Raw genomic sequence first — 21,039 nt, forward strand, 5'->3', positions numbered from 1 at the left:
TCAGAAACAGCACCAATGAGCTTCTTTGTCAGAGAGAGACGGAAAGGTTTCAAATGTTAATGTTAATATTTGTGTGTGAATTTATTACATACACAGCAGCAGTGTGAAAGCAGCTGTAACAACATAAACTCTGCCTGAATAACACCTCATCCTAGAGAAACTCCCTGGTGGGAAGCACCTGTTAGGAAAGAATACTAGAGATGGCTGTTGGACAGATCATCAGTTAGAAAATTCTCACTTTTTTTTTTTTTTTACATTGTACTATTCTACAATTTTAGACATCGTTAAATTCATTCATCAATTAATAATGCCAGCAAGATAGCTGCTAATGCTAGGAAGCTAGCCCCCCTCTCTGTCACCTTCTGTTTGTCCCCGTTTTTTTCACGAATAAAAAAAAAGCTAAAGCTAAAGCTAATGCTAATGCTAGCCATCTGCAATCTCATAATGAAATCGTTAAATTAATTAATCAATGAACAATGCCGGCAAGCGAGCTGCTAATGCTAAGTTTTAATTTTTAGTATCGTCGGTATCAAAAAAGCTAAATTTATCGCGATGATACTAAAAGCTAAATATTTTGACAATTTGTAAATTTACTTAATTAGCCAACGTGTTAGTGTTTGTGTTAGAGTGTGTGTTTTGTAATAACTTAAAATTTTCTAACCTTTCAGCTCAGTCCCACTGCGTTGTTAGTTCCGGTGTCGTTTCTTCAACCGGAAGTGATCGTCAGCACCTGTGTTTAATTAGCCTAATTGAATCCACATGCTACAAACCTGGAGACAAAGCACTAGGTAATATTCACCTTAACCCCTTTTTCCATCAAATAAGCAGGCCCTCTCCCGCGAAGCACATTGTGCTTCATTAGGAGAAACACTAGTAGAATTAAAGATGGCGGATTTCCGTTTTTTTCTGCTTCGGTTTCAGTAACATGCTAGGCCCTGTGTGTGCGTGTCATGTATTAGCATTGTTGTAATATATTAGAGGCACTTACGAGGACACTTCGTTAATATGTTTAGCAACACCTGTGCTGGTCATACAATGATAATGTCTGCGCCTATTCATTCACCGAGTAGCTACCGAGCAGCTTGGATCTATTTTCTCATGAGGGAGAATACATGTCATATTTGCAATGAATTGACAAGTTTAAGTCCCTTGTTAAACATTCAAAAACTGTGCAAACTGTATTTCATTCTGGCTAAATAAACATGGTTAAATTCTATAAACATATACAGTGTATAATTATTCTGTGTTTCATTATGCATGAAGAATTTATGATATAATTTATGATATAAAATGATTGTATGAATGGCATACAATCATGGTGATGGTGTTGGATTCCCCTCCAGATATTGGCAAGGACCCTTCTGCTGACAATATGAGTTCACTTTTTAGATTAAGAAATGATGTGAGGAGCAAAGTCATGGTCATTGTCTGAATGTTTAAAGTGTTGTTGCATGAGCAAGCATTGTTTTCTGAAACTGGATTGTTTTATGTGACATATCTGATACGACAAAAGTCGCCTGATAAGTCTCTGCGCTGCATTTCAATGAGTCTTTGTTCCTTTGTGTTTTGCATAATGCGTCGTGAATCAGTGACACTTGATAAACTTTCAAACTGTGCAAACTGTATTTCACTCTGTTTAAAAATGGGTAAATTGTTTATAAAATCTTTACAGTGTAAGTGTCTGTGTTTCATAATGCATGAAAAATTAAGTTTCTATAAAGTAAAATGATTGCATGTATGTCATTAATTTCAGATTTACCTCAGTGTCCAAAATGGTGCAGTATATTGATACATAGGATCTTGTAGTGCAAAATGTATTTACAGGAGTCTAAATCTTTACATGTATGGAAACATTTCCTGAACAAATTTGACTCATAAATTCAAACATGTATGAATCGACATAAGTAAAAATATACATGGTAAAATTTCATGTTTTTTATTTACAGGATGGTGATGGATTCCCCTGCAGATGTTGGCAAGGACCCTTCTGCTGACGAGATGAGGGTGAGTTTACATTTTAGATTAAGAAGTGATGTGAGGGAGCAACGTCATGGTCATTGTCTGAATGTTTTAAGTGTTGTTGCATAATCAAGCATTGTTTTCTTAAACTCGTGTGTTAACTTGGTATTTCACTAATGGCTCTCCCACTGACTCCACTGTCCGTATCACTGCTGTGTGTAACTTTGAAGAAAAAACACGGCTGTATATTATTTTTTAATTTTATTTATTTTAAGAAGTCATGTAGCTCAACAGTGATTAAACTTGCCACCTACATCACATGAATTGCATGGCAATGTTTTTAAAAAAGAAACAATCTGACACCTTTGGGTTTTGATTGTATGTCTGTAGTTTATATCAATTTAAACTAATGGTATGAAAGTTGAAGTGGTTTTCCATCTTCATTCCAGGACAAAAAGATCATAGTGTGTGACATATTTGATACGATAAAAGTCAGCTGATGTCTTTGCGGTACATTTTCAATAGCAAACAGGCGCTCTATGTGTTCCTTTGTGTTTTGCATAATGTGTCGTGAATCGGCGCCCTTTGACGCTTGAACAAAAGTAAAGTTCATGCTAGAGCAGCCGCTGTTCACAGCAGCTCGCCACAAAGGTCTTTATTGGGGTCGCATTCAGCTTGGCAGACCACCCAGCTGCGTGGGTGGAGACCCATTCATGACTATGTACCCAGAGCTTTGCTGTGATGACAAATGAGGGGAAAAATAGTCATAATTCTTTTAGACATAAATGACCTGTGGCACCTCGGCTCAGACTTCAGTTACACGCTGCAGCTGACCACCAGGGTGGCATCTCAGCAGGGTGAATTATGGCAAACATGAAAGGCACAAAACTGCAATTCATAATGCCTTTAGAGCCCCTTGTATATAACATAAATCTTTGAGTAGGAAGCATGACCAAAAAACACTGTCTTCCTTTATGTACATCAATTCAAAAGAAGACTTATTGTTCCCACTCATAGATCCATGCCACTGCTGCCCTGCAGAGGGCAGTATTTAGCAGAGAATGGTGGCAGAGTATTACTGCCCATGGAAACTTCTTGTGCAAATGTTACTGGGAGTTCAGTGTAAGATCCTTGATTAAAAACCACAGAGGTGGCCCAGAATCATTATGCTGTAGGCTTTGGCACAGCTGATCCTCTAATTGTGAATGACTTCAGGCAAATTGATGTAATTTGTGCTGCTAGTGAGTCAGAGTCAGTTAACACAGTGGTTTAAGTCTCAGCCATCTTTATTATAATATCTGAGGGAAAATATGACAGTGGCAGTGCTTGAACCCTCTCCGTTTAGTGTGTTGTTCAGGAAGTTGAGCTTCATTACGTCTCCAAAATAAGTTTTTATCACACAATATTTGAGGTAATTTGACCGAATCATTAAAACTCCTCAGAGGTAACTCTTCACCCTGTGTCGATTTGATCTACCTTTTTGAGAATTTGTGTTCTAAATTTTCACTGCGAGAAGGATTAAAGACACAGTGTGAGGTCCCTCCACAATATTATTCATGCTTGATTTATCTAAGCTTTCCTCTCACTTATCATGGTTTTCAAAACCAATTTGAGAAACAGCGTGTTAATTGAACACAAGTTTGTAAAAAAAAAAAGGACCACCCCATTATTGCAGTGTTTAGGCCTCTCACGTTTCTCTGTGGCTCTGCTGATCTGTGACGGTGCAGCCGTGCCCTTTAGATGTGCCTGATTGGCTCAGCCAGTCTTAGCACAGGTCTAATTGGATAATGTGATAACACCATTGCTTCACTGCTGGATCCTAGGTGAAGGATTACATAGATTTCCCCCCTGGGTAGTAAAGTTTTTTTTGAGGGAAATTAAACGTATATCGTAGTTTCCCAAAATGGAAAGATACGATGAGAGGTCATAAATGCAGACCTGACTTCTCAAATCCTGTGTTTTCAGTCAGTACTCTTTTGTTTTTCCCCTCCTGTTGGATTAAGGTATTTGGTGTTGTTGTGGCAGGACATAAAGCAGATACTGTACGTGTTGAAAACTCTGGTATGCACTTGGATCACCTCTGTTTACAAAGAATTTCACATGATGTAGTAGAAGCGTGCAGCTATGTTTTTGCAAAACCACAAAATCAGCTCTTCCTCATTTCACTTCATTGGCTGAGCTCCGCTCCTAGATGAACATTCACCAGCCCCCACTGACAAAACACAGAGATGTTTATGCAGTAAAGTCGATGCATGTAAAACACTGTGATCCATAACTGTGATTGTGGCTACGGTGTGTGTTCTCAGCGATGGTTTTGTTATTATTACACGCTTCATACTCCTGCTCTCTAAATATCCTATTTGTCAAAACTACAGATGTGTTTTCAAATTGAAACACCACGTACAGTAACTTATTGCTCAACGCATGAGATGTGATATATATTTTAAAATGTATATACATTACATGCAGTATAGTGAGTGTGCAGGCCAGGAATGCCTTGCTTAACAGCTTGTACCAGGATATCCTTGAGAAGAACTCCCAGTGTGGAAGGGTGGTGGCTCCTATTCTGTGTCACCCGTGTGCTGGAGGCGTCCTTGTGAGCATGTGTGTTTGTGCAGTGTTGAAGTCCAAGTAAATTTCACCAAGTCTAAAGCTGGTTCAAACCAAATCACAGCAGAGAGAGAGAGAGAGACAGAGAGAGTGAGCCACGGTGAAGAATGAGACCAAACCAAGCATTGATAGCCGACACATCCAAAAACAATAAGACCAGGTGGCCCTAGTGATATCTGGGTTATTGTCTGGTATGTGCACCTCCAAATGTTAGACAGGCAGTGTATTCATCTATGGTGCAGCCCGAAAATGGAGATGCAGGTCTGTCTTCACACGCTCTGTGCTGTATTCTTCAACCCCCAACAGATCAATAAGTTCAAAGAAATTTCACCAATAAGTCACTGAAGTTGGTCGTTGGTCCAGACGGGAATATTATAGCAGCTGTTGGATGGATTACCATGAAATTTGATAAACGCGTTCATGCTCCCCAGGGGATGAATCTTAATGACTTTGGTGATCTCCTAAGTTTAGAGTTTAGCACCAGGAGCAGGACAAAGTTTTTACATAGTCAGTGAAATATCTCAGCATCTACTTAAAGGATTTACAAAAAGAAATGTATAGACGTTCGTGGTTCCCAGATGATGGATTCCTGGGAGTTTTGTATTCCTCTGACTTTTTCCTGTAGTGCCACTACAGGGTTGACATTTGTAGTTTTGGTTGAAACTATTTGCTGGATTTCCATAAAATTGGTGTAACTCAGGATGAATTGTAATAACTTTGATTATCCTCTAACTTTTAAAATTTTCAGTTTGTCCAGTGTTTTAGTTTATAGCTAAATACTTGCAAAACTAATGACGTTCCCATCAGCCTCATCCATATATAACCAAGTGTTAGCATGCTAACATGCTAAACTAAGGCAGTGAACTTGATAAACACTACATTCCTTAAAGGTCCCATGTTTTACACTTCTCCTGTGTCAGGCTCTGAGCCTCTCTTCTGATTGGCTGACTGTTTTCTGAGTGATCGAATAAAAATATAGCAGATTTCAGGTTAAACACTCAGAGAAACCAAATCCGGTGAGGTTGGATTGTGCGTCCAGGTGGGCGGGGCTTGGGGCATGGCCGAGAGCGGTGACTGCTTTGTTGTGACATCACAAAGTTACAGTTTTAAGGCTCAGTTTCTGAATACAGGCTGTGTGCATTTCTCTGTGGACTGAGGCTTTGATACTTTCACAGTATTAATATAGAACCTCGACCTGATCTATAATCAAAGAAGACATGGAAATCCACCTTTGTACAGTATGGGACAACATAAACATTGCTTGCATTGTAGCTGCGCTTCGGGGTCACGGCTCATGTGGCCGACCGGTCGGCTCATAGAGAAGCTTGTTTTTCATGTGTTTGTTTTGCACCACTTCCTTTTTGTTTTCCTTAATTATACAGCTGTCTCGCACTTGTTGTGTGTTCTTTGTAGTGTATTTCTGTGTTTATTTTAACGTCTACTCTGTCTAAATTGCCCCGGGGACAAATAAAGTTTATTGAGTTGTCATTGTGAGCATGTTAGCATGCTGATATTAACATTTAGCATAGAGCCCTGGCTGTATTCAAGTGCTACAGTGTGTGTGCTGCTTCTACGTTTGTGTGTTGGGATACGAACAAGCAAACAGACAAAAACGTATGTGTGTCACTATGGTTTCATCCGTGTGTTTTTACACTGTGTGTGTGTGTGTGTGTGTGTGTTTGGAGGTCTTTCAGGCACATAAACTTCTCATTAACGAACACCATTAGCGATGATCGCACCAGTGGCTCGGTGCAGTAAGACATTGCAAAGGAATGCGAGATGCAAGTCCAAGTTAATCAGCTTCTCCGCTGCTTTTCTTGGCGTTGGCCAGGCCCCACCATAATGCCACAGCCCCCCCAGAGGACAGCGTAATTACAAGCTGCTATCTCGCTAAATGGGGCTCTTGCTCCTATGCAGAACAGTGATGACATGATTAGTGTTTTCCTGCTCATCTAGGCCTTGTGAATGGGGATGATGACAGCTGTGTGTGGTTGGGGAAACAGCACTAGATTGTTCCTCCGTGCCTTTTAAACACAACAACACCTACCACAGTCAATGCGTCTTGTGTGAGCCGCAGAGAAGAGTGTTAGCAGAATAACGGCAATCTGTCTGCATCCCCTCATTATTAAGCTGAATTTGCGGTCTGTGGTATCAAAGGGTACATGATTTTCTCTTTTGGTGGGAGGGGGGGTGAAGTGTTGTTCTGTGGAGTGACGAGAGGGGTATCTTCGTATCTGCAGACGGGATCACGTTTGCTGTTCCAAGAATATGAGTAAAACACCACATTAAGCTCTAAATTACATGACGAACAGCTGAGTAAAAATTCTTCAAACAAACCTGCTGAAATTCAACAAATGAAGCCGAGCAGTTTGCCCTTGGTATCGCAGCATCTTCAGAAAGTCAAGCTCTTATAATCTTACTCTGCTGCTCCATATTTTACATCTTCTGTTCTCTTTAAAAGGAGCTTTTTATGGAATTTTTTTTTACAAGGCTTTCCATTAGAAGAAGACCTCTGCGCTACAGTTTCCTTGTCCCTGACACCTGTAGAAATATTAAAAGGGAACTTTGCACTCCATTATACGCGAGGCCCGGCGAGCAAATGGCGGGTTCTGTCATCGGAGTAAATCCTTGATGTGTAGAAAAGGCCTTCACCCAGAAAAGGCCTGAGCTGGGATCTGCCACAGTGTGAGTTAGTGGCGCTCTCCTCTGTCCCGCAGGTGCCGGTGTGTGCAGCGGGCGAGCTGGCGGGTGAGCTGGCGGGTGAGCTGGCGGGCGAGCTGGCGGGCGAGCTGGCGGGCGAGCTGGCGGGCGAGCTGGCGGAGGACGTTGGAGGGAGGTTCTTGTAGGGGGTGAGCGATGTTCGATCTAAACGGCATGTACAAAGAAGTCAGAAGGAAATGGTTTTGGCCCGAGCGGTGAGGAAAGAGGCTGTTAACAGTATGCTCCAATAATATTTCCATTAACGACTTCTCATTAAACTCCCCCTGTTTTCAGCTGCTAGAAGAGGCTGTAAGCTCCCGGCGTTACACCGGCTCCATTTCAGCATTTCATTAAAATATAAGGGCTGGGGGTCTTTTATAATATACAATCCTCTCTATCACATAACTCATCTGATTTTTCTAACTCGCTTTCCTGTTGAGTGGATGAAATGTCTTTAAAGTGGTTTTACAGTATCAGTGCAGAGCAGAGGTATTCCATCCCAGGCGAGATTTGCTCTTGTTATTTTTAAACTCCAGAGGTTACTTCGATCCATAAATCACCTGGCCCACGGTGTCTAAACGTTCCGGCTCAGCCTGCCTGTCCGGCGGTGGATTTATGATCCGCGGGTGTAGCAGCGAGCGCCAGCGCGGTCTCCTCTGGGCTCGCTGGTGCTCTCCTGTGCACTTGTGTACATATTTAGAAAAAGTGTGGGGTGGCTGAGTGCTGTTCGGCTGCGGGTCAGACCGCCTGAGCTATCTGTTGTGATGCTGCTGCTGCTGCACCTCTCTGGCCGCTTAATGAGGTACAAGCGCTGGAAATCGGAGAGTTCGTCGCTGCAGGAATCTTTTATAGGTGGGAAGAATCAACACTTAAAAGACTCGGGTTCAGGACAACTACAAGCACACAGATAATATGTGGAGCCGAAACCTGAGGGGAAGGCTCGGTGATTGTAGAAGCCGTGCTGTGGGGTCTTTTTTTTTTTTTTTCACTTTCACATTCATCTTGTGAAACTATGTGCTTTCGACAAAGCTTGGCAAAGAGGTAAATAGCAATAAAAGGGGATTGGAGCGTACGTTTCCCTTTGCCAAGTGTTGGAAAAAAGATCTTCCCTACATTGAGCGTCTGGCAGCGGAGCCTTGGCTGGTGATGTCATCTCCAGGTCCACAGTTTCTGTTTGTTTCACCTCCATTATATGTGAAGGTTCAACAGACCTGAATCTCTTGTGGCTTCTACCCTGAGACACATTTTCCCTTGTTCGGTGTCCAGTTCAGGAACTTACAAGGTTTTAAAGTTGTTTTCTTTTAAAGAAAAAAAAAAAAAAAAAAAGAGCACATACAAACTTCATGCTTCTCTGTAACATGTTTCTGTTATGCCATTAGCAGTTAAATGCCATTAATGCCTCACGAAGTTTGGAACAGGCCTAATCTTGACACATTTATTAGCCCAACAAATACAATGACAGATTTTCTCTCCCCTGGCACCAGTGACGGGTTGAACTGAGAACAAAGGCTTGAAAGACCTCAGGTGTTTGGAGAACGGGGACGACTGGTGATCCGCAGGCCCACAGTGGCAAGACGTTTTCAAAGAAGAGCAAGGAGCCGGTCGGCCCGCCGCGTTGGTCCTGACCGAAATGTCTCAAAAGACTATTAAATGGATTCCTTTTTTAAATGTGCTGCAGATGTCCATGTCGCCCAGAGGAGGAGTTCTGCTGACTTGGGTGATTGCAGGGCTTTTCCTTTAGCAGCCCAACAGATGAAATATCAAACATGTTCACAAGTGCTTGAGCTGAAACTAGTAAACAAAGACCCATAACCCGGTTCTGCTCGAGGTTTCCGCCTCTTAAAAGGAAGTTTTTTCCTCGCCATCGTCACTAGCTGCTGCTCTCGGTGGGAATTGTTGAGTCTCTGTAATTTAATATAAAGAGAAGGTTAACTTCTGTTGTGAACTGGTGCTATGCAGACAGAAATTGACTTGACTTGAACCCTGACCCCAAGAAACTGGAGGCTTACATGATGATTGTATCTGTTTTTTTTCTATCAGTGCTCTGCATCGTGTGAAGATTTCAACAGCTTACTCTGCCATTGTGACATTTAATTCCTATGGTGGAAGCGCAGCACATTCACAAATGGTTCCTTACCCACAGCGTCAGGAAGAGTTTGTCCTTTTTGCTGCGTCTGTGTAATGTGTGTGTGTGTGTGTGTAAGAGGATGTATGTTTCCTGTCAGTGAAGAGTAGTCTTCTTATTTCCTGTGTGGATGTTTTAAACTTTTCTACACAAACATTTTCATTGGCCCCGGAGCTGATTTTCACCACCACAAAAAGCTTGGACCCGCCAGCCGCCGTGTTTCCTCAGCTGGTGGATAACCTCCACTCCTCACGCATCTCTCCCTCTGCCATCGATTTCCTCCTCTCCGCCTCCTACTGACCCATCTTTCCCAACTTGAAGGGGCAGTCGACGTGACTGACTGTGGCACACGCACTCTGCTCCAAGCTCGAGTCAAACTAAATCAGATATGATGGACAGGAAATAAAAACTTATTCCAAACCAATCAACCTTTTGAGCTTCTCCAGGCAACTGACCATTTACTAAACCCCTCCTCCAAACAGCGATTATCCAATCGTAGCCTGAGCAGCTGAAACTAGGTCCGGCAGGTCTGTCAAGCTTTGTATTTCTCCTCATGTTGAAATGGTGTGCATGGAGATACTCTGCATTTAAAGAGGTTTAAAGGGTGGGGTGTATTTTCTGAACTGTATCCTTTCCAAAACCAAAAACAGAGCAAAAGTGAGAGGACTGGATTAAAATGGCGAGTTTATGTGCTCTTAATGTGAGATGCAATCGTTGGCGTGCCGAACTCACTGGCTTACCACCAACAGTAGTAAGGCAGCACTACCTCCACAGCCAAGTAGTACATCATTAAAGCTACACTATGTAACGTGCATTTAATTTTTTTTTGTTGAAATATGTCTCCAAAGCATATCTGGATATAACTGGATGAGGTTTCGTCACATGCTTCTGTAACTCGAGCGAGCCCCGCCTTTCTGACCAATCGGAGAAGGCCAAAGTCAGGAGTGAGAGCTCACGTCCGTCAATCCATACGCATCTCTGGTCTGATATTCCCACTGAGGCTTCAAGCTAATATTAGCTGCTGGAAGATGTTGCTATGACTGACTCACAGGCTAGCGAACTCCCACTTCCTACATTAGCTAAGACGGCGTACATGATCATGATGTGGGTGATGGGCGTCTGTGGAGGAGCTAGCGCTAACTTGATTTCCAGAAGTTGCCTTTCGTTGCTTTAACTAACTAACTGAGATAGTGTTACACATCTGTTGGTCTTCATCCACAAAGATTTTACTGATGTTACAGTAAGAGAGAAAACATATTGTTACAAACAAAAATACAAACAAGCATAAGCTTAAGCAGCTAAACTGGGCACAGAGTGAGAACTATGTAATAGTTTTTCCTTATCACACTTTCGTATCGTGCTAGGACTAACTTGTATTTATGTGTTTCTATGTCTCCAGCAATGGTTTTTTGTACATGTAACTGTAGCCTCAGTGTTTTTTAGCATGATTTCATGTATGACGCCATCAAGTACATTTAAGATCATTTTAAAAACTGAGGAGGCGGCGTTTTCAACCGACTAACCGGAGCTAACGTTAGCCACTTAGCCGTTTCACAGGGAAACGTGTAGAAACGGGAAACCTGTCTGAAATTAAGGAGTCATCATTTCATATATTTTATTAGCAGTAAATCTGCCATGGCTGTCATTGTATAAGTAGACGTGTGTTATGTGAGACTGGAAAGCTCGACAGGCGTGGCGACAGACACTCGCTCTCTTGCTGTCGTGCTTTGGTTACCTTTGGACCGAGTCAGGTTAGCTGTTACCGTTGTTTTCATATTTACCACGCATGAGTTGTTTTGATCTCATCTGCATCTGCTTGAAAGTGAGTATGCATATTTCTCACAACGCTGAACTTTTATGTTGCACGCTGGTTTGAACATACATACGTGAGAATAGAGAGGGATTTGTTCATTTCTTTTCTCACTGTATATCTGAACACATGACTCAAGCCTGCGCTCTAGCATCAAAGCACACCTAGACACCCACCTTTAGTGACCTCACCCTGCGTACGCCTCACCCTGGCTATGGCAACGTGGCAGGTTAGAAATGAGGAAGCCAAGGGTGAGAACAACGGTCTGAGTGTGAGACTTTGAAGTTCCTGCAATGCTCTGGAAACAGGGCAAGGAATCACCTGCCATAAAGAAGTGTGCGTAAGCGCTGAGCTATTTGTTCTGGTGCCTGGGTGGTTATGGGTCCCCCGGGAGGGCTGGCCCGGGCCCCTGTGAGATCACATCAGTGTGGATCGGGCAGGAGTCCACCCGGAGGTGGAACTAATGGGCCCATGTGTTCGCAGACACTTCTAAGAGCCAGATGCTGGGAAGAGAGACGTCCATTTCTTTTTTTTCTTTTTTTTTTCACAACACCTCCCCTGGAGAGAAGAGAGGGGAACCCAGTCAAGCTTCACACGCATGCTGGACGTAGAAATCCGTGTATAGAGATACACACACCATGTTAATTTGGTTTTGTACAGACAGGAATGCTCTGTATCTCTCACACACACACACACACACACACACACACACACACACACACACACCTTTAGTTTGTTGAGTCTACTCGGAGACCGTCTCCACTCTCCCTCTTGTTGATGCAGCACGCAAGGTGAAACAGTCTAATAAAAAGGATTTGGGGCTCACATCTATCTATTCCATATGATCTGCCCGCCCCAGTAAAAGTCACGTACAGACTCTGGTGCCTGCAGTTCGCCGTATTATTGATGCAGTCTTGACCTCTCCGATCTGACGTCTTATTCAAAGTGGTTAATGATTACCATCTCTCAATGTGTTTCAGCTGTCGCAGCGGTAATCCCCCCCCCCCGCTACATCGGAAGGATTGTTCCTGTGGGTGTCAATGTTTTGACCTCATCTCTTCCCCGACAAAGGCTGATCAGTCGTCTGTCGAATGTAATGTAACATTAGCAACAAATCTGCCGCAGTGATACGGATATGAAACACAGATTAGGGCCGAGGAGAAAATAATTGAAGGCTCTCGGAGTCTTTCGTAGCTTACTGTCTTTAATTCTTTTTCATCTGTTTCATTGCTGTCATAACAACACGTCTCACTGAGCCGTGTTTTCATCTTATTTATTAGGGCTTTTCCTTTAATAGACTCAGCCTTACGAGAAATAAGCGTTAATAGCCGCCTCGTAAAGCTCAAACAAAATGAGCAACTCTAAATAACTCCACAAGAATTGATGCTGTCAGCTGGCTACAGACGCAATAAAAGATAAATGAGGTCCGAAAAGCAAGATATCTTGACAGGCTGGCCAATGAAAGTTTCTCATCCTGATCCACTCGACGGTCTTAAGTGGTGATGTGAGAAAACTCCATGAGAAATTGAAGGGGAATGTGTCTGTCACCAGTCCCCATGCTTGCGCCATCCAGTCCAAACCGGAAGACTGGTGCCGTCCAGAGAACACAGATAATGCGACGCCGCCCTCTTCCTTACTTGTGTATAACATCCTTGAGCTCCGCCCGGATCAAAGCGGAGACGGATCGCGCACATCCTCAGTAAACCCCAGAGATTGACTTGTCTGGAGGCCGCCCTCGGTATCGCGGAGAGTTGGCCCCAAGCGATCCTGAGAGAGAGAGAGAGAGAGAGAGAGAGAGAGAGAGAGAGAGAGAGAGAGAGAGAGAGAGAGAGAGAGAGAGAGAGAGAGAGAGAGAGAGAGAGAGAGAGAGAGAGAGAGAGAGAGAGAGAGAGAGAGAGAGAGAGAGGCTGCTGAAAGTGGCGGAGCCTCGCTGAGGAAAAACAAGCACGAGTGAAGGAAGAGGTCAGCGAGGCCTCTGCAGTGATAATAATTAATAACAAAGAAGGAGGTGAAAATGAATCGGAGCGAGAGAGAGAGAGAGAGAGAGATAGGAAATAAAATCTGACTCAGACCTGATTCACTGTCTCTGATACACAACTACACGACTTCAATAAGAACGTGTTAAGAGTCGCTTTTGAAGCCCCGATTCTTGGCAACGATCAACTTTATTACATTATTAACATCTACATAAATAATTGTCGTTTTGTGTGTCTCTCCAGTTGTTTTCCGTCTCTGTGGTTGTGTCGCATCCCCTTGTCTTTTTACGTCCCCTTGGTGTCGGTTCGTGTCCCTCGGTAACAGTCAGGTGGAAGAGCCGCCCAGTAATCTATCCATGATACTTACAAACTAACGACCTGTTGACCTTCTGAATGTGGGAGGGGAGGCGCCAGGGGTGGCCAGTCAAATCCCGGGGGGGGGGGGGGGGGGGGGGTTATCATCTCTGGCCCCCACCCCACACATTGAACACACATTAGATGAAAATGTGTGTTTTGTGTGGCGGCGGGTCGTCCGCTAATCAGAAGGTCGGTGGTTTGATCCCCGGCTCCTCCAGTGTGTGTGTGTGTGTGTTTGTGTGTGTGTGTGTGTGTGTGTGTGTGTGGTGTGTGTGTGTGTGTGTGTGTGTGTGTGTGTGTGGCACTGTATAAGCTCCGGCCTTGTAGAAGAGTAACACTAAACTAGAGGTGGAAAGAGTTGGATTTAATTGTTTCAAATGAATCTGCGTCACACAATGTACTGCACAGGTTCGATGAGATAATCGATTCGTTAATTGTGGGTTGTTTAGACACAGCTTGTTAAGGTGCTAAAAGATTCATACCACCCCCCCCCCACCCCCCCGTGAGATGTATTGAGATGCACTGTCACGCTCTGGTAATGGGCTCGTGTCATCAGAACTCCTCGGTTCATCAAAGTTTCCCTCAAACGCATGCGGACGGCTCGGCTGCTAAATTGGTCCGACCGTGGAGAGCTTGTTTTCCACAGCAAAACAAATTTGGGACCTGTTGATTTACAGGCATGACTAGTTATTACTAGACATGACCGCCTTTTACTGTAGCATTTCATAATCCTGATATCTCTTTTGGTCCGGATCGATTTATATATATATATACATACACATAATTTTCATATGCAGATTTACCACATAGTGTACTCTCCTTCATCATGGAGGAAAAAAAAAGAAAACAGAGCTGTTGTCCAGATGGGAGCAGACGGCACACATCACTCAGGAATCTTAAACATGATTGGATGAGCAGAGAGTCTGACTCAAGAGCTCTGAGCTGTTTTCCTTCCCTGGCCGCAGAGGACGAATATAATGCCAAGGGCTGGACGCTCTCCGCCTCTGGCCGGTCACTCACAGCAGGAATCACAGAGCGTCTCCTCTTTAGATTTGGAGGATTTTTATTTATTTATTTATGTTTTAAATACTTGTCTTGAAAGATCCCTTATTGCACATTTAATGCTGCGCAAAGAGTAACAAGTGTACCGGCCTCTAGACTAGCTCTTTATTGGAGATCAGAACAGGTTTCGAGTGGACGGAGTGAAACAGTCTGTGTGACGAGGCCGGGAGTGTTTTTGGTCGTTGAGTGCTGTAGCTGTGAGGGAATAACTGAACAGATGGTTTGGAAATCACCAAGATACTTTAATTTATTGTAGTAGGTTTCTTTTTTAGTCTTGCTAGCGGCATGGCTCCGCGGATGGCAGTGTTGGCGGCTCGGTCCGTCACTTCGGTTCCAGACTGAAATTTCTCAATTGCTACTCGGTGGACTGCCATAAAATGTTTTGTACAAATGTTGATGGTCAGCAGCGACTGGATGTTTAACAGTGGATGGGTAATAATTTGGTATTCACATTCATCTTCCCCTCAGGATGAACTGTAATAAACCTTGGTGATCAGGTCAAACTGTTTCCCTGTCCATTACTTTGGTTTATGGCCAAATACCTGCAAAACTGATGACCTCAGGATAATGCTAATGCTAATTAGCATATTTTTAGCATGTTAACACGCTAAGCTAAGATAGTGCACATGGTAAACTTTATATCTGCTAAACATCAACATGTTAACATCGTCTTTGTGAGAGCGTTAGCATGTAGCTTAAGGCATGGATGTTTTTAGCATGCTAACATTTTGCTCAAAGCTCGCTAGCTGCTAGCACGGCTGCACAGTCTTAGTGCACTCTTGTCCAATCCAACGAAACTGAGAATAGCAGCCAATGACATCTAAACCGAGCCATCAGACTTTGCATTTATTGTTGCTGTAATAAATGTCATTATTTATCCTTTTAGGTTACTGTCCCCACTGCATGCTGTACGTTTTATTTCCACTTGGTTTACGTCACAAATTGATAGATAACACAAAACTAAAACATTTCCTGGTTGTCAAAATAAAATCCAGTCAAGACATTGAGGGACTAGAAGTCTGGTGATCGGTCTTCCCTCAGAATATTCTAATAATAATAATAATCCTTACAATCATACAGCAAGAAGCCCAAGGTCACTGTCCTGAAGGTGAACGTGTGTGTGTGTGTGTGTGTGTGTGTGTGTGTGTGTGTGTGTGTGTGTGTGTGTGTGTGTGTGTGTGTGTGTGTGATCGCTTTATGTGCAGGTATCTGTAAATGGATTTCCTCCTGGCTGGCGGTCTGACCCCGGTCCTCCTCCTGTGACCCCGTGGATGATTGCTGTGACTGAGACGTGTTTGATCCCTGCACTGATGCTGGGCTTTTGATGGCTGCCCCACTTTGATGCCACGACAAGATTGAATCCAACCACCCTCTGTGAAACACACACACACAGGTAGGCATTCACAGCCTCACACACACACACACACACACACACACACACACACACACACACACACACACACACACACACACACACACACAGTTGACCGTACAGCACCATCAGACCTTGTATCTGAACTGGAGGTGCTATTTCCTTCCTTTCTCTTTTATCTTGAGCATTGATATTTGTCATATTTCTGACATTTTCCATCCAGTTTAATGCTCCGCGAGGAGTGACTGCGGCTATAACCCGCAAACCTCACAAATATTATATTTTATTATCTACTTATGTGTTTTATTCGTGTTGAACGTTCGTCTTCCTATGAGACCAGTTGATACAGTTTCTTCACTCACAGGAAATACAGAAAAGTCATATCTGCCGTTCAGTGAAATAGAAGTTTTCTCCTGTAGCTCTCCGCTGGTTTTTATACAACGGCTCTGTTTCCTGTCTGTTTGATGTCTTCCTGTATTAATCCGAGCAGGCGAGGAGCCTGATTTACTAGCATCGGAGGACCACTTTACTTTTACTCTGCTTTTATGTCGGGTTCAGTAGGATGGAACAACATACTGACTGATGGCGAAAGCAGACCCGAACCTCTCAAACATGCAGCTTGTTGAAATGAAATTCAACAGTTTCTGGTCATACAGTTACAGTATATGAAGACATTCTCATCTAATATGATTTATTGCTCTGGGAACTTTACCAGAGGATGAAGTGACCAGTGAGTGAAGTATAAGTTGTAAAGATGGAGGCTTTTTCAGATTGTTGTTTATGAGAGCGAACGTTTACGTTGCCGCCACTCTGGAAACGAAAGCGAGACATCCTGAGAGTTATAGGTCTACCCGTCCACACGGACGGTTTTTCTAACACTAAATCTCGACATAGGTCAGCGCTCTGTTTTCCTACGTTTCTGTCTCAAAGTCGACCCAGAACTGTCTGGTGCCTTCTCAGAGCTCCACGGACGGGCGAGAGCAAAGAGGGGAAAAATGGCGATAGAAAAAGTGATTGTGAAATGTGGGAGCGAGGAGCGTTTTGGCAGGGCTCATCTTGTTTGCTCAGTAAACCCCCGAGGCCTGTGTTTTTTTTTGCCGAGGGAAATGCCCGCATTGTTGGGCCCGGAGACCGTGGTTACGGGCCAGCCCGGGGCCCAGCCAGGCAGGTTGGGACAAACAACAAGATGAAGGTCAGCTAATATAGCAGTTAATTCCACTTCCTGGTCCCCATGACACCCAGGCAGGGTTTATTTGAAGATCCCAGACCCTGAAGTCACTCTGCACTTTGTTTAGTCCATGAGTATTTTTGGTCTGAGCCAACACTTTCAGATATTAATGTATTCGGATGAGAAGGAAGGGAGAGAGGGGGAGAGAGAGGGGGAGGGGGGTACAGCCAAGCAGGGAGGAGGAGGAACATTAATCATAACTTTTCACATAAATATCAAAGCAAAAACAATCAATTCAAGTTCTGTAGTTCACCTGACGGACACTGGATTTTGAGGCCGATACTGAAATCTGTGTTTGAGTCTAAAAAATGTGATTCTGTGTGTTTTCTTGTTACCGATGGGTTATTATCCCGGCTGATCTTAAATCACCGTTAAAAGCTGCGATCCTTCAGATTTCTGTCCTCATTGACAAAAGCATTGCATTTCCTGTGATCTCTTCACAATAAAAGCCACCCTGTGTTTGGCCAGTTGAACGTTCACTGTAGCAGCAGCAGCAGCAGCAGATGCATTGGCAGTAATATCAGCACAGCTCTGACACAGTGTTGGAAGAGGCTGATACCAGTGAGATAAAAGTTTCCACCAATATCGCTGGATTTTACTCCCATTTCCTCTGAATCTGTCGGCGGGTTTGGTTTAATAAAAATCTTGAGGACTGTAACTTTGAAGTCACATTTAAATGGCTTATAAATGTCAGATTGATTTTTAGTGTGTTCAACTGTAACTGTCCTCTAGTCCCCATTAAAACCTGTGGGGTGGGGGTTATGGGGGGGGGTGCTCTCATGAGGCGACTGAAGGACTTGTCCTCATGGCGCAGACTCCTCCAATGAGATCCATCCTCTCTGGCATCGTCTGCGCCCCGGCAGTGTGTGTGAATAGACATTAAAAAGAGCCGGTTTATGAGCTGATTGTCTCACCCATCATTTAACTCTGAGATCTCCAGAATGCAGCAGCGGGGGGGGGGGGGGGGTGAAAAATATCGTACATGCCATCCAAAAGCCAAGTGGCTTAATCCTGTATGGAAATGGTAATGAGAAAAAATAAAAAAAGAGGACTAACTCTGTCTGTGTGCGCTCTCCTATCCAGGATGGGATGGAGGCCTCTCTAGTGGGGCTTCTCCAGGATGCATAAGAAGAGCCTTTGTGCTCCAATCTAGTAAGCCAGAAATACAGCTTTTGAACCATGTGCATTGAAAGACAGAGAAAAATGGAGAGGCGGTTTGGGAGAGAGTGAATGAGTGAGTGAAGGGGTGGGTGGGTGGGGGGGGTGGGAGGAGGAGGAGGAAGTGCTGGTGGTGGTGGTTTTAAAGGTGTTTGCGTCAAAAGCAGAGGGTTTAACACATTTGGAGTCTGAGTTGTGTGTCTGTGCATGTGTGTGCACATATATTTTTTTGTAGTGTGTGTGTGTGTGTGTGTGTGTGTGTGTGTGGTGGTCACACAGTGGGCTGATATCAAGTACCTCTTTAAGCCCTCCTTCCATCTCCAGAGGTGCTTCAGTCTTTGTTTCACAGAGTCCCCCCCCACCCCCCCCCCCACTCTGCTGGAGCCCCGACTGAATGAAGCCTGGGAAGCAAAAGAGAGTGGTCATCGCCGTGTGGAAGATGGCGCTCGACACAGCACGCCACCCGGTTGTGTGCATGGATTGCAGTCAAATAGGTGACAAGTGAAACGGATTCAGGACGGAAGGAGGTCAAGCCAAATTCCTGAAGTTCGATTTGATCGTATTTGACAGATGATTTATTTCTGTGTGTTTTATATGATGTATGTTTTCTCATCCTCGAGAGAAGCAAAGTAAACGGGGCTTGGAAATACATTTAGTCAGCTGAGAAAACACAGTGTTGTGTTGTTCTCTGTTTAGTCCGGTGCTCGGGAGCAAAACAAAACGGCATCTGTGGCGCAGCTCTGGGTTTTTTTTGTTTTTTACGGAGGGTTAAGAAGAAGGAGCAGGAGGCCAAGTGGGTTTCAGGAAAAACAAAAGACCGATGATTGCATACAGTTTTCCCTCCACTTAAAGCGCTGGTCGTGGAGAATCTCATGCATGAATATCAGACGTTAAATCTGACGGGACTCGGCGGAATGAGATGTGGCGCTGACGTTAAATTAAAGTCCTTCCTTCGACGGTCGCTTCCCCCTCAGGCGCAGGGCTCATCTGTGAATAGAGATTAGAAATGGTGGCGCTGAAGGCCCAGAGCCGCTGGGTGATGCAAATCAGTCTCTGTGATCCTCTCCGGTGTTCCTCCTTCTCCCCAAACAACTAATCCACTTAAGTATCACAGGCCTCTCAGCTCCCTACACACACTCATTTGGGTAGTGCTCAATAATTTGTTTTCTCCCTCCCTCCCATGTAATAAAAACTCAATCATAGTCATTAAAACACTGTTCATTTACTCTGAAGTTAATGACTGCCTCGTCAATACGCTGTAATTACTTTCTAATTAGATTGTTATTTTACAGTGTGGATGCTACCTTTTCTCTCTTTTCTTAAGGACTGTGCTCAGGCCTGTTGTTGAGGACGTGTGAACAGGATCAGGCAGCTTGTAAACGCTTCCTGTTCCGAGTTTGTTTGTTTGTTTGTTTGTTTGTTTGTTGTTTTTTAGGAGCTTGAGATTCGTCAGCAAGAAAAACAACCTCACTAGACTTGTGTGAGTCATGCTTTTGAACACTTTCTGAGTTGGTTCACTGATTCGAGGTCTGAGGTTCCTCGGAGCGACGCTGTAAGCAGAATTAAAACGGCGAGATGCGTGGAGGTTTCACAGATGTTTACCGCTTTAACCTTCAGAAAAAACAAAAAAACAAAGGGGGCAAGGAACAATAAAGAAAAAGGCAATAAATTCAAATCCTCCAAATGTTTTTATAGGTTCAAATCAGGGTCTTTTTTTCCACCCAGTCCTCATCAGCGGACGTATAGAACGCTTCATTCAACCACTTTGCTGTTTCCATTTCCTGGCAGCTGTCAGCGCAGCGTACAACCGGAGGGCAGAGGGCCGCCCTGCCTCTACAGCCAGGACGCATCATCAGCGCTGACCTGCCGGACTTTGTTTTCCGAGGAGCAGGGAGACAATGACAGCGGAGGGACTGGTGGTGGTGGTTGGTGGGTGGGGGGGTTTATATGTGTGGAAAGTTCCAAGTTGGTGCTGCTGATGGAAACCTGACCCTCCGCGTTCAGTCCGCTCCGTCTAACGCGAATGCCAGAAAAACTTTTGTTCATATCACGTCTGTGTTTGTTGTTCCAGCTTCATCTTTGCGCACACTGAGCGGGAAGTTCACACACGCCCAGATCTCCTTTCAACCCTCCCGTCCCGCCCCGGGTTCATGAGAGAAATCACAGTCCCACCGTGATCTTACGCAACGCTCGGCCGTAATAAGCTTGAAGTGAGTTTTTAAACATACCTGTCACAACACAAACACACTCATCCTCCGACCTCTCCATCCCTCGCTCTCTCTCTCTCTCTCTCTCTCTCTCTCTCTCTCTCTCTCTCTCTCTCTCTCTCTCTCTCTCTCTCTCTCTCTCTCTCTCTCTCTCTCTCTCTCTCTCTCTCTCTCCTCCTCCATCCGCCGGGGCTCGCAGTGCTTTTATGGCTGGTAATCCTGGTGGCCTTACATTAATGGAGAACGCAGCTTGAACTTTCAGCAGTGACTGTATAATTGGTCGTCCCCTCCGGAGCATTTTGCGCTGGGCATTGCAGGAGCAGTATATCAATACACCGTGCACGAGCCAAGACAGATGGACGCTCATTTGGAGAAGGTTCAGAATTGTGTGTTTTTGCGTAAAACTCCCAGAGGAATAAGTTAAGGGGTTTTCCACTGATGCCAGAACCTCGCAGCTACAACAATAACATCTGCG

The 21,039-nt window shown here is 44.2% G+C and overlaps 1 long non-coding RNA gene across 1 annotated transcript; it reads left to right on the forward strand.

Annotated features, from left to right (window-relative positions):
* The first annotated feature begins 698 nt into the window (after nt 1-698).
* On the forward strand, nt 699-20,682 carry LOC130185072 (uncharacterized). Its single transcript, XR_008830094.1, has 4 exons — nt 699-788; nt 1,947-2,004; nt 15,805-15,992; nt 20,429-20,682. It is a non-coding gene; the product is annotated as an uncharacterized LOC130185072 (long non-coding RNA).
* Nucleotides 20,683-21,039: the final 357 nt, after the last annotated feature.

This window comes from Seriola aureovittata, chromosome 17, assembly GCF_021018895.1.
Source record: "Seriola aureovittata isolate HTS-2021-v1 ecotype China chromosome 17, ASM2101889v1, whole genome shotgun sequence".
Lineage (NCBI taxonomy): Eukaryota > Metazoa > Chordata > Actinopteri > Carangiformes > Carangidae > Seriola > Seriola aureovittata.